Consider the following 12,692-nt stretch of genomic DNA (forward strand, 5'->3'; position numbering starts at 1 on the left):
TTGATGGTACACAATGGGACGTAGCTATTGTTTATTTTCAATGAAAGCCTGGGAGATTCTACTTAGGACCCCATCACCACAATGACCTATACTAGAAGCTGTTATCCTTGACTTACACAATAGTTCTAAACTCGAGGTGAGATGTGTTTTTACTGACTCTTGGTCTGTATTCAATGGCCTAAGCATCAGGCCTTCATGAGAGACAACAGGCTTCCAAGAATAACTGCAGGGTGACAAACTGAAAAAGAAAAAAGAAAGTATGGTCATTGCTATGATAGTCCACATCTGAGGCTCTTCTCCACTGTCTTTTCTATTAGTTTCAGTATATCTGGTTCTATGTGGAGGTTCTTAACCAGGAGCTGGTTCCTTGTAGAAGTCAAGAAGATAAATAAAACTTTTGCCAGACTAACCAGAGGACACAGAGACAGTATCCAAATTAACAAAATCAGAAATGAAAAGGGAGACATAACAACAGAAACTGAGGAAAGTCAAAAAATCATCAGATCCTACTACAAAAGCCTATACTCAACAAAACTGAAAAAATCTGGATGAAATGGACAATTTTCTAGTCAGATACCAAATACCAAAGTTAAATTAGTATCAGATAAACCATCCAAATAGTCCCATAACCCCTAAAGAAATAGAAGCAGTAATTAAAAGTCTCCCAAACAAAAAGAGCCCAGGATCATGTGGTTTTAGTGCAGAATTCTATTAGAACTTCAAAGAAAATGTAATACCAATACTTTTCTAACTATTCCATAAAATAGAAACAGAAGGAACACTACCCAATTCATTCTGTGATGCCACAGTTATGCTCCCTTGTAGATGGAATGGTTTCTGTCTAATCAGGAACTTCTCACAATTTCCTTTCACAGAGGACTTCATAAGAGATTTTTTTATACTTCTATCATGTTTAATGTTCCAAATAGATTTTAAAAACTGGTTGAGTGAATATTACTTTTAGCTTCAGAAGATATCATGTATATTTAAGAAGCACTTAACTATTATAAATTATTTTGATGACTTAAAAATGTCAATACTGAGTTGTATATTTTAAAATAAATTTTTAGTTTAATAAAAAATAAAAATAAAATTAAAAAATAAAAAGGTATATGCCACTGCCTTTTAAAAGAGAAGCAGATAATTTACTTTATTGAGTCCAATCCAGAACTTCTCTGAGGGAGTCTCTGCTAGTCTAAAAATGCTTGTGTAGCACAACTCTAAGAATTCAAACATATGAGCAGAATGCAGCCAGAGTTCATATGTTGATTTGTTGTTGTTTATTGGCTTCCTTGGCTTTTTTTTCTGAGACAGGGTTCTGTAAGCATATACTTTTTCAAACCTACTTTAATAAACATTCAACCTCTCCTCTAACCCACCATTCACGAAAGGGAGTGGAAAAGAAAAGTTATTACGACATGGGGGAAGTAGACTTGTTTAGAAATAGATCTTTGGGGTAAGTCAAACTTTTTATCACCAAGGTATCAGCAATTCATTCCATTAACAAACACTAAATACAAATCAGCAGCTTCAGTCACCACACAGGAACCAGCAAGGACAGTTCAATCCTGAAGAAACTGAAAAGCTCACCAACCATTCAAGACCATGGAAGTGGCAAAAAGCCAGAGGAACTTCACAAGAAGTACTTTGGTGAGTTTTTCTCCATGGAGTCACCATAAGCTGGGCTTAGCAATGCAGTATAAGGTGATGGAATACATGTCTGTTGTCAGTGTCAGGGATGAATAGCAAGGCAAAAGAAAGCAAACCAATCAATGCTTGAGGTTCCATTGTCTGTGGGGTCATACTTACATTCCTTCTAAGCATCACAAGTCCTGTCACATGTCTCCTTTAGCAAAAAATCATTTCATCTGTATTTCCCAACAAGACATCATTTCACATAACTGACATTCCAAACAAACAAGAAGTTTCCACTTCAAGGTTCCTCTGTGTGAGAAATTGGAGGCCAGGTACTAGCTAGCTTTCATGTTCATAAAGGTTATCACACATACATCTAAAGATAAAATGAGAACAGCAAACAAATGAATGTGTATCTTCATGCGTTCTTTTGTAGTTTTCTTCTAGATCAATATTCTTCAATGGAGAATTTTAAGGATTTAATATAATGACCTGATAACTTTCTTATTTTTTCATCACAAAATGCATATATTCAAATTAGAGGACCAAACTAATGGAAAAAGTTGAAGGAGCTTTTACTACTTTCTCAGATAACTGAGTATCTAAATGTCTTTAGACCCATTTTTCTTCACTGAGGAAAATGATAGCTGCACTATGGAAAAAGTGTTTTCCGTCTTTTTGACTGAAAGCTGAGAGGGAAGGGTAACTGCAGCTATTGTTATCTCTGCCACATATAGGTTCTAAACTCAGAAAGGCAAACAAAGTCTCATTAAGTATGACCTCGGATGTCAAGGCACACACAAACAAGGCCTCATTAAGTATGGCCACAGATGTCAAGGCACTTTGAAACCAAAATGTCATGAAGAGGTATAAATACCATCAGTGGCAGCAATAAGCCAAATTCAGTTCCCTTCTGGATGGGTCCAACCAGACACCTGTGCTGGCCTGCTTCTATCTTCTGCTTTCTGAGCCTAGCCATCAATATGGTAGCAATATGAGCAGCATTATCATAAATAATATTATCAAGGTGGAATGCTAGGTAAAAAAAAATGCAGTACAAACAAACGAAAAGGAAAGATCAAGACCACAGGAATTGAGAGTTTTAATGTAAACTACAGCTGGCTGTATAATTTGTTTCAATTAAATACTAAGGAAATGCTATTACACTGTATTTGCTACTGGCTATGTGATTGGTTTGGGGTACTTTCTTTTTTTGTTTTTGTTTTTGTTTGTTTGTTTACATTTTAAAATTGGAATTTGGATACTGTGATTGTTTATATATGCTCTGTCCAGGGAGTGGCATTATTCAAAGGTGTGGTCCTGTTGGAGTAGGTATGTCACTATGGGTGTGGTCTTTAAGACCTTCATTTTAGCTCCCGGAAGTCAGTATTCTGCTAACAGCCTTCAGATGAACATGTAGCACTCTCAGCTCCTCATGTACCATGCTTGCCTGGATGCTGCCATGTTCCTGCCTTGATGATAATGGACTGAACCTCTGAATCTGTAAGCCAGCTCTAATTAAATATTGTCCTTTTAAGAGTTAACTTGGTATCTTTTGATTGAAAGTCAATTTTATCCAATGTTAGAATGGCTACTTCAGCTTGTTTCTTGGGGCGATTTTCTTGGGAAATTGTTTTCCAGTCTTTACTCTGAGATAGTGTTTGTCTTTGAAACTGAGGTGTGTTTCCTGTATGCAGCAAAATGCTGGGTCCTATTCATGTATCCAGTCTGTTAGTCTATGTCTTTTTATTGGAGAACTGAGTCCATTGATGTTAAGAGATATTAAGGAACAGTGATTGTTGCTTCCTGTTATTTTTGTTGTTAGAGATGGAATTATATTTGTGTGGCTATCTTCTTTTAGGTTAGATGAAAGAAGATTACTTTCTTGCTTTTCCTAGGGTGTAGTTTTCCTCCTTGTGTTGGAGTTTTCTATCTATTATCCTTTGAGGGCTGGATTTGTGGAAAGATATTGTGTAAATTGGTTTTTGTCATGGAATACCTTAGTTTCTCCATCTATGGTAATTGAGAGTTTTGCTGGGTATAGTAGCCTGGGCTGGCATTTGTGTTCTCTTAGGGTCTGTATGACATCTGCCCAGGATCTTCTAGTTTTCATAGTCTCTGCTGAGAAGTCTGGTGTAATTCTGATAGGTCTGCCTTTATAAGTTACTTGATATTTTTCCCTTACTGCTTTTAATATTCTTTCTTGGTTTTTTGCATTTGGTGTTTTGACTATTATGTGACTGGAGGAACTTCTTTTCTGGTCCAATCTATTTGGAATTCTGTAGGGTTCTTGTATGTTTCTAGGCATCTCTTTCTTTAGGATAGGGAAGTTTTCTTCTATAATTTTGTTGATATTTACTGGCCCTTTAAGTTGGCCATCTTCACTCTTTTCTATACCTATTAACCTTAGGTTTGGTCTTATTGTGTCATGGATTTCCTGGATGTTTTGGGTTAGGAGCTTTTTGCATTTTACATTTTTTTTGACTGTTATGCCAATGTTTTCTATCAAATTCCCTATCAAAATTCTAACTCAATTCTTCATAAAGTTAGAAACATCAATTCTCAAATTCATTTGGAATAACAAAAAACCCAGGATAGTAAAAACTGTTCTCAACAATAAAAGAACTTTTCCTTCTCGGGGAATAACCATCCCTGACCTCAAGTTGTACTACAGAGCAATCGTGATAAAAACTGCATGGTATTGATACAGTGACAGGCAGGTAGATCAGTGGAATAGAATTGAAGACACAGACATAAACCCACACATTTATGGTCACTTGATCTTTGACAAAGGATCTAAAACCATTCAGTGGAAAAAAGACAGCATTTTCAACAAATGGTGCTGGCAGTGAATGTGTAGAAGAATGCAAACTGATCCATTCTTATCTCTGTACAAAGCTCTAGTCCAAGTGGATCAAGGACCTCCATATAAAACCATATACACTGAATCTAATAGAAGAGAAATTGGAGAAAAGTCTGGAACACATGGGCACAGGGGGAATGTTCCTGAACAGAACACTAATGGCTTATGCTCTAAGATCAAGAATAGACAAATGGGACCTCATAAAATTGCAAAAGTTCTGTAAGGCAAAGGACAATGTCAATAGGACAAAACAGCAACCAACAGATTGGGAAAAGATCTTTACCAACCCTATATCTGTTAGAGGGCTAATATCCAATATATACAAAGAACTCAAGAAGTTAGTCTCCAGAGAACCAAATAACCCTGTTAAAAAATGGGGAACAGAACTAAACAGAGAATTCTCATCTGAGGAAACTCAAATGGTTGAGAAGCACCTAAAGAAATATTCAACATCCTTAGTCATCAGGGAAATTAAAATCAAAACAACCCTGAGATTCCACCTCACACCAGTCAGAATGGCTAAGATCAAAAACTCAGGTGACAGCAGATGTTGGCAAAGATGTAGAGAAAGAGGAACACTCCTCCATTGCTGGTGGGATTGCAAGCTGGTACAACCCCTCTAGAAATCAGTCTGGTAGTTCCTCAGAAAATTGGGCATAGTACTACCTGAGGACCCAGCAATACCACTCCTGAGCATATACCCAGAAGATGCTCAGACATGTAATAAGGACACATGCTCCACTATGTTCATAGCAGCCATATTTATAATAGCCAGAAGCTGTAAACAACCCAGATGTCCTTCAACAGAGGAATGGATACAGAAAATGTGATACATTTACATTATGGAATACTATTCAGCTATTAAAAACAATAACTTCATGAAATTTGCAGGCAAATGGATAGAACTTGAAAATATAATCCTGAGTGAGGTAACTCAGTCACCAAAGAACACACACAGTAAGTACTAACTGATAAGTGATTATTAGCCCAAAAGCTCAGAATACTCAAGATACAATTCACAGAACATATGAAGTCTAAGAAGAAGGAAGACCAAAATGTGGATGCTTCAGTGCTTCTTAGAAAAGTGAACAAAATACTCACAGAAGGAAATATGGAGACAAAGTATTGAGCAGAAACTGAAAGACAGGCCATCCAGAGACTGCCCCACCTGGGGACCCATCCCATATACAGCCACCAAACCTGGATGCTATTGTGGACACCGAAAAGTGCTTGCTGATGGAAGCCTGATATGGCTGTCTCCTGAGAGGCTTTGTCAGAGCTTGACAAATACAGAGGTGAATGCTCACAGCCAACCATTAGATGGAGTGGGGGAGGAGGGTCTCTGATGTAGGAGTTGGAGAAGGGACTAAGGAATTGAGGAGGTTTTCTTGGTCATGGTGTATCACAGCAGTAAAACCCTAACTAAGACAAAAGTTGGTACCAGGGACTGGGGTATTAGTGTGATAGGCCTGACCATGCTTTTGTTCAGAAGAACGTGGATTTGGAGACTTTGGATTTGGAAAGCAGTGGAATGCTTTAAATGGGGCTTATTGAGCCATCCTAGTGGGAATATGGAAGACTTTGTTGCTGTGAGTGATTTGAATTGTGTGGACATTGCCCAAGAGGTTTCAGTGGAGAATTTCAGCATGTGGCCTAGAGACTGTTTTTGTGGTATTTTGGTTAAGAATGTGACTACATTTTGCCCTTGTCTGAAGAGTCTGCCTGAAGCTAAGATGAAGAGACTCAGGTTAAATTGCATTGACAAAGGAAGTCTCCGAAATGCCCATCATAGGCTTTGTTCTCTGGTTAAGTCTCATGAGAAATATTTTAAACAAGCATAGCAAGCTGAGAAAGAAAAAATACAAAATAAATAGTATTAAAGGGACACCATAAAGTAAAATGGAGCTGAATCCTGTGTTAATGAATATTTAATTGAACTAAGGGAGTGGTGACCTTGGGTAAGATCTCACCTAACTAAATTTAGTTGCAAGCATGGTAGTATAAGCCTTTAATCCTAGGAGGCAAAGGCAAGCAGTTCTCTGAGTTCAAGGCCAACCTAGGAAAGAGGAGGATCTGTGTGAAGAAAAGCTTAAATCCAGGCGTGGTGGTAGACATCTTTAATCCTAGCATTCAGGAGACAGAGCCATGTCAATCTCTGATATCAAGGTAAAGTTCCAGAACAGCCAAGCTTTGGCAGTGAAGGAGTTGGAAAACAGAAAGTGATAATGGAATAGAACAACTGGACTATGTTCCAGTTCCTGCAAGCAGCAGAACTCAGCAGCTCTGGCCAAGTGGCTCTGGATTTAGAGTCCAGAATAGAAGGGACTAGTGAGACAATAGATGCTGGTTAGCTAGAACTAAGAAATTAGCAGGGATTAAGAAGAGACCAGCATTACTGAGGTGAAATCTTCTGGGAAGTGTTTCCTGAGAGCACAGAGAAGCTGTGTTCCAGAGATAGCCAAGGCTGTACCTCATGCTGCAGCTGTATTTGGTAATTTGTAAAAATTCACCCAGATGGTACTGGTTTTGAAGGCATGAAGAAGTCATAAAGAGCAGCTGAGGCTTGGCAATGTGAGAGGCCATGGAAGGCCATTGGTGAAGGTGCAGCCTCAGATGCAGTTGATGACCCAGGACTGAAGGGGTCATGCAAAAAAGTTGAGGCTTGGCACCATGAAGAGAGCCTATGAGAGGTTATTGGTGAAACCTAGTTGCAGTGGAAGACCCCAGTGAATTGGAGATGCCAGTACCATGGAATGATCACCAAGAACAGCAGCAGCAGTGGAGTGGATCAACCTGAGCCTAGTACGCTACATAGGACAGAGCTGGAGATGTGACCTAAGGCTTTTTGAGAAGCTCAGAAGATCATGTGTGGATCCTAGACATTGGGAAAAAAAAAAAAAAAAAAGCTGTGAAGCTTAAATTGTCTTGGAGACCCAAAGATGTTAAAGATGCCAGAGCCCAGGGAGACCTGCAGAGGAAAGCTGCTAACAGAGTGGAACCAGCACAGTAAAATAACTTCACTGCAGTCAACAAAGATGAAAAAGGAGTGCAGATCTAAAAACCACTTTGACATCATAGGGATGCAGAGCTTAGAGTTTGCCCAGTTGGTTTTCTGACTTGCTTTGGGGATTACAGTTAAGTCATTGAATGAATCTCAGAAGATGTAACCCTCCTGGCTTGAGGCCTGCCTCTCATGATCACACCTCTCTGCCCACCTCCTGCTATTTGCCACGCCTCGATCCTGGTTCCAGTTACATCAGAAGTCCCGCCTCTACTGAGATCAAGAGAAGTCGCTGATTGGGCCGACATGCTGACGAACTTGTGGGAGGGGTTGACCTCACCTATTCTATCTGTTGGCTTGTTACTAACAGGACATTAAATTCAAGATGGCTGAGCAGTCACGACTCCCGTCTAATTTTGTTAAACCATCCACGTGGACAGGCATACCTTTGACCACCCTGTATTCTCTCTAGCTTTCTCTTACTGTTGCTCTTCTTTCTAACTCCATTTTCCAGAATAACCCTCTCTCTTTAACGTTACTGCTGGGCAGTAACAAGAAGAGACCTTGAACTTTGGACTTTTAAAATTTTTGAGACTGCTACATACTATGGAGACTTTGGAGGTTGGACTAAATGTACTTTTTATTATTATTATTATTTTATTATTATTATTATTATTATTATTATTATTATTATTATTATGCTTTGTTTTGGTATGGCCCATAGACTCATGTGTTTGAACAAGCCTATGGGGGCCAGGGAGTTGAATGTGATGGTTTGTATATGCTCAGTCCAGAGAGTGGCAGTATTAGAAGGTATGATCCTGTTGGAGTAGGTGTGTCACTGTAAGTGTGGTCTTTAAGACCTTCATTTTAGCTCCCTGGAAGCCAGTCTTCTGCTAGCAGCCTTCAGAAGATGATATAGAACTCTCAGCTCCTCATGTACCATGCTTGCCTGGATGCTGCCATGTTCCCATCTTGATGATAATGGACTGAACCTCTGAACCTGTAAGCCAGCTCCAATTAAATGTTGTCCTTATAAGAGTTGCCTTGGTCATGGTGTCTGTTCACAGAAGTAAAACCTTAACTAAGACATATACCCTTTTAACTTATTTTTTACTTAGCATATTATGTTATAATTACATTGTAAATTGTTGCACTATTGATTTAGACATTAATAAAAATACATTCTTGAAATAGAATATATTTCTCCTATGTTTACCTGGGGAAAGTAAAATTTTTGTTGTTGTTTTTCTTTTCTTTTTTCTTTTTTTTTTTTGAGACAATGTCTCTATATGTAGCTCTGATTGTCCTAGAACTTGCTATATATACCAGACTGACTGTGAACTCACAAAAGTTTGTCTGCCTCTGCCTCTGCCTCTGCCTCTGCCTCTGCCTCTGCCCTCTGGGATTAAAGTCATATGCCAACACACCTGACCTAACGAAACAACCAACCAAACAAACAAACAAATGTATCAAGTGGAAGCCTGTGGGTTATCTAAAACCCAGCTTTGAGTGTGAAACCACTTGGGACTCCTGGTATATCCTTATCTCCCACAACTCAGAGTTAATATCTGGGTCTCCTTTCTGGCAGAAATGTCAAAATGAAGGGGAGAAGGTACGATGTTGTGGCTCACTCTCCAATGATGCAATAGCGAACCCCTTGGCTTCAGGTTTCTGGAACTCATAACTATGTAGAAAGATGCCCTGTGGTTTTCTCTGCCATTGCTTCTAAAGTCCATATATGTACATGCTAGCATAAATGGTGATGTCTTTGTCTTTGTATTCAATCATCGTCTTTATCATCTTGATAAAGATTAACTCTGAACCTGCCTTTCTTGCTTGTTGAACACTCAGGACAACTGCCACCATTACATTTTCTGACCAGAATCAAAATACAGACTTGACACAGGAGCCTGGTGTAATCAGGATTGACACAAACACATCATAGAGAAACTGTTTTCTAAATGTAGAAGAACAACTGCAGACATCTGAATATAATATATAAACATGGAGTTAATGAAAAATAGCTCTGTTAAAGCCCTTTGTTTTAGGCTATTCTTACCCAACAGCATCAAGACTCTGGGGCTCTAAGACATAAATATATGCCATCATCATTGTAGCTGCTGACACTGGTGTCCTCATTGCAAATACTTAGTGCCTTTCCTGTAGTAACTGTGGAATCTCCACAACAACCTTGTGAGGTAGTCACAATCATTATACCCATTTTAGGGTGAGGGGAAACTGAGGCATGGAGGAGTAAAATAACTTGCCATGAAATCTGCTGTTGGTAAAGGAGAGAGCCAGAATTTGAATGAAATTGTTCAGTCTCTAACTGCTCACCTGGGAATGCTGGTCTTCTAAGGTACCTCTTTTTCTGTCTGTCATCATTATGTGACACAGTTACATGGAACTGTAACAGTTCCATGTTAGATCAGGGTAGGACTATTTCAAACTATTAGAATTACACGTAAATCTCCAACCAAACTGCATCTCCCATAAATGAAAGCTACCACAAACTAGCTAATCTCAAGAACTCTTTGTGAAGTTTACTTAAAAACTGACTTTATAAAAAATAACTATGTTGGGCTGGAGAGATAGCTCAGCAGGTAACATCACTGGCTGCTCTTCCAGAGGACATGGATTCAATTCCCAGCACCCACATGGCCACTCACAGCTGTCTGTTATTCCACTTCCACTGAATCTGGCATCCTCACACCCACATACACATGGGCAAAACACCAATGCACATAAAAATAAACAACATCTTTAAAAAATAACCTCCTGGAAGAATAATAGCATTCTTCAAGAACAAAGTCCTGGGACCCATATAGTTATAATAAATTATTAGCAGTAAAATAGCCAAAGTGTCTACAAGGTCTGGAGAGAGCATCCATACAGCAAAGGGAAGTATGTATTCCAGGCTACTATTTAGGGAACGCCTGTGTTAATTTCAGTCCCCGTGACAAGGCACAAATAACCAATAAAAGTATTTAAGATGCCAAAAGTAGTACAAGATAAAAACTAAGCAGGGGAAAGCATGGGAGTCAATGTTTAGACAATTGATATTAAAAAAAAAAATGGATACAATGTGGCAGAAGGTGGGGGAAGACAGTGCACCTGCAAATGCATATGCTTGGTGCGAGATGTTCTGTGTGGGCATGTCAACAACCAGCCCAGTCTGAAAACCCAACCACCAAGTGCCAGATGAAGAGTCCAAAAATGCCAAGAAACGTATTAAAAGGTAAAGAGGTTCAATTTAAAAAAAAAAAAAAAACTTTCATCTTGCAGTAGTTTTCTGAAGAGGATTTACATTGAAATCAGGGGCTAATAATGAGAGCACATAAATTACTGTAGGGAAGGATGATGAGTGATAATAATTGTTCAAGAAAACGTGTGTCATTTACCTCTGAATGATAATTTAGTTCTAGTGACTAATGAATAATTCAAATTCATAACCTTAGGGCCAACCCTGTTGTCACTATTTCCTTAGTCAGAATAAAGAGAGGTTAGTAACTGAACAGACCCAGGCTGACCTGCCCCTTACAAGCTATTTCTTTAGTGTCAGACTGAAGCCTAAGATGCAGTCTCCTTCTCTTCCTTTTGCTTACATTTCTTGATATCTTCTTGATTTCTAGCAAAACAGGAAACAGCAAGAATGAATAAATAAAAGAAGGGGTGGGGTCACAACAACAAGAAAGGGAAGTAAAAGTTGACAAAGAATGAAGAAAAAATTGCAGAATGGAAGAAAGTGTCCTCTCTGCAATGTTAAAAGCCTTAAAGAAACTTTTACTCAATTTTAGAAGTGACAATGGAGTCTCACTAATTAGATCATAAGGAAAATCCTTCCCAGTTGTTCAATGCGAAGTTCTCAAAGTCTGAGAAATGAAGGAGTACTGTAAAGCAATACTTAGACAATGTGAATACAAGTACATTGCCTTCAGAAAGAGCATCCCCTTTTCTTAAATTTTGATGTGTATGTGTGACTTTAATTTTTTAAACTTGTTTTTAATAATGATTCTTAAACACTTTAACCTCCCTTTTAGACCACCACCCACCAGAGGCAGTGGAAAAGAAAGGAGACGGGAGAAGTGACCTTGTTTAAAAAATGGAGGTTTTTTTTGTTTTGTTTTTGTTTTGTCTTTGGTTGTTTTGTTTTGTTTAGCAAATCTTGTATCTCATCTGTGTTGTCAGGAAATCAGCAGTTCAGTTCATAGGTCAAAGACAGTAGAGTCTCAACAAATGGAGCTCAACCACACAATATAAGGCAGACCAATACATGTATATCGTCAGCAAAAATCCTCCATCCTGTGTCCTTTTACATGTTTGTAGACCTGTGTCTACTTCAACAAAATGTTCCTTCATGTGTCCGCTTTAATAAAACATCCTTTCATTTATGTCCACTTTAAAAAAAAAAACATTCCTTTATATGTTTGCCCCCAACAAAACACCATGACTTACTTTCCAAAGAACCCTGAAGTTTCTACCTCAGTATGTGTTTCGCTGAGTGTATATATGAGCACAAGTGTGCAAGAGATGGAGATCAGAAAGTGGGTAGAATTCTTAAGAACTGGAGTTACATATAGCTGTGAGCTGCCATGTGCGTGCTGGTAACTGAACCTAGGTCCTGTGCAAGAGCATGAAGTGTTCTTCACCTCTGAGCCATCTCTCCGGATGACTGCAGAAATAATTCTGTCTTCTCCTATTGGTTTGACAGTACTATAGAGAACCTTTCTTTTGCTTGGTAATTTGGCAAATTTCCCTAGGATGCAGACAAAATAAACATTTTATCCTTCAGTATGAAACCATATCAAATAAGCATCAAGCACTATGTGCTTTGCCACTGAGCCATATTCTTAATCAGGTCATATGTTTTCCCACATTACTGAAGAATTGAGAAAAATGCAGCTTTAAGGAAGCTTAGGAAACAGGAGGATGGTTAAAAGAGTCAGAGAAAGGACTAAATTCACTAAATACAATGAATTTTCCTAGATACTTTGGTCTTTTTAAAATTATTCATTGAAAATGTTATACATGGCTGGGCGGTGGTGGTGCACGCCTTGAATCCCAGCACTTGGAAGGCAGAGGCAGGCAGATTTCTGAGTTCGAAGCCAGCCTGGTCTACAAGTGAGTTCTAGGACAGCCAGGGCTACACAGATAAACCCTGTCTCGAAAAACCAGAAAAAAAAAAAAAAA

Source organism: Mastomys coucha, unplaced genomic scaffold, assembly GCF_008632895.1.
Source record: "Mastomys coucha isolate ucsf_1 unplaced genomic scaffold, UCSF_Mcou_1 pScaffold8, whole genome shotgun sequence".
NCBI lineage: Eukaryota > Metazoa > Chordata > Mammalia > Rodentia > Muridae > Mastomys > Mastomys coucha.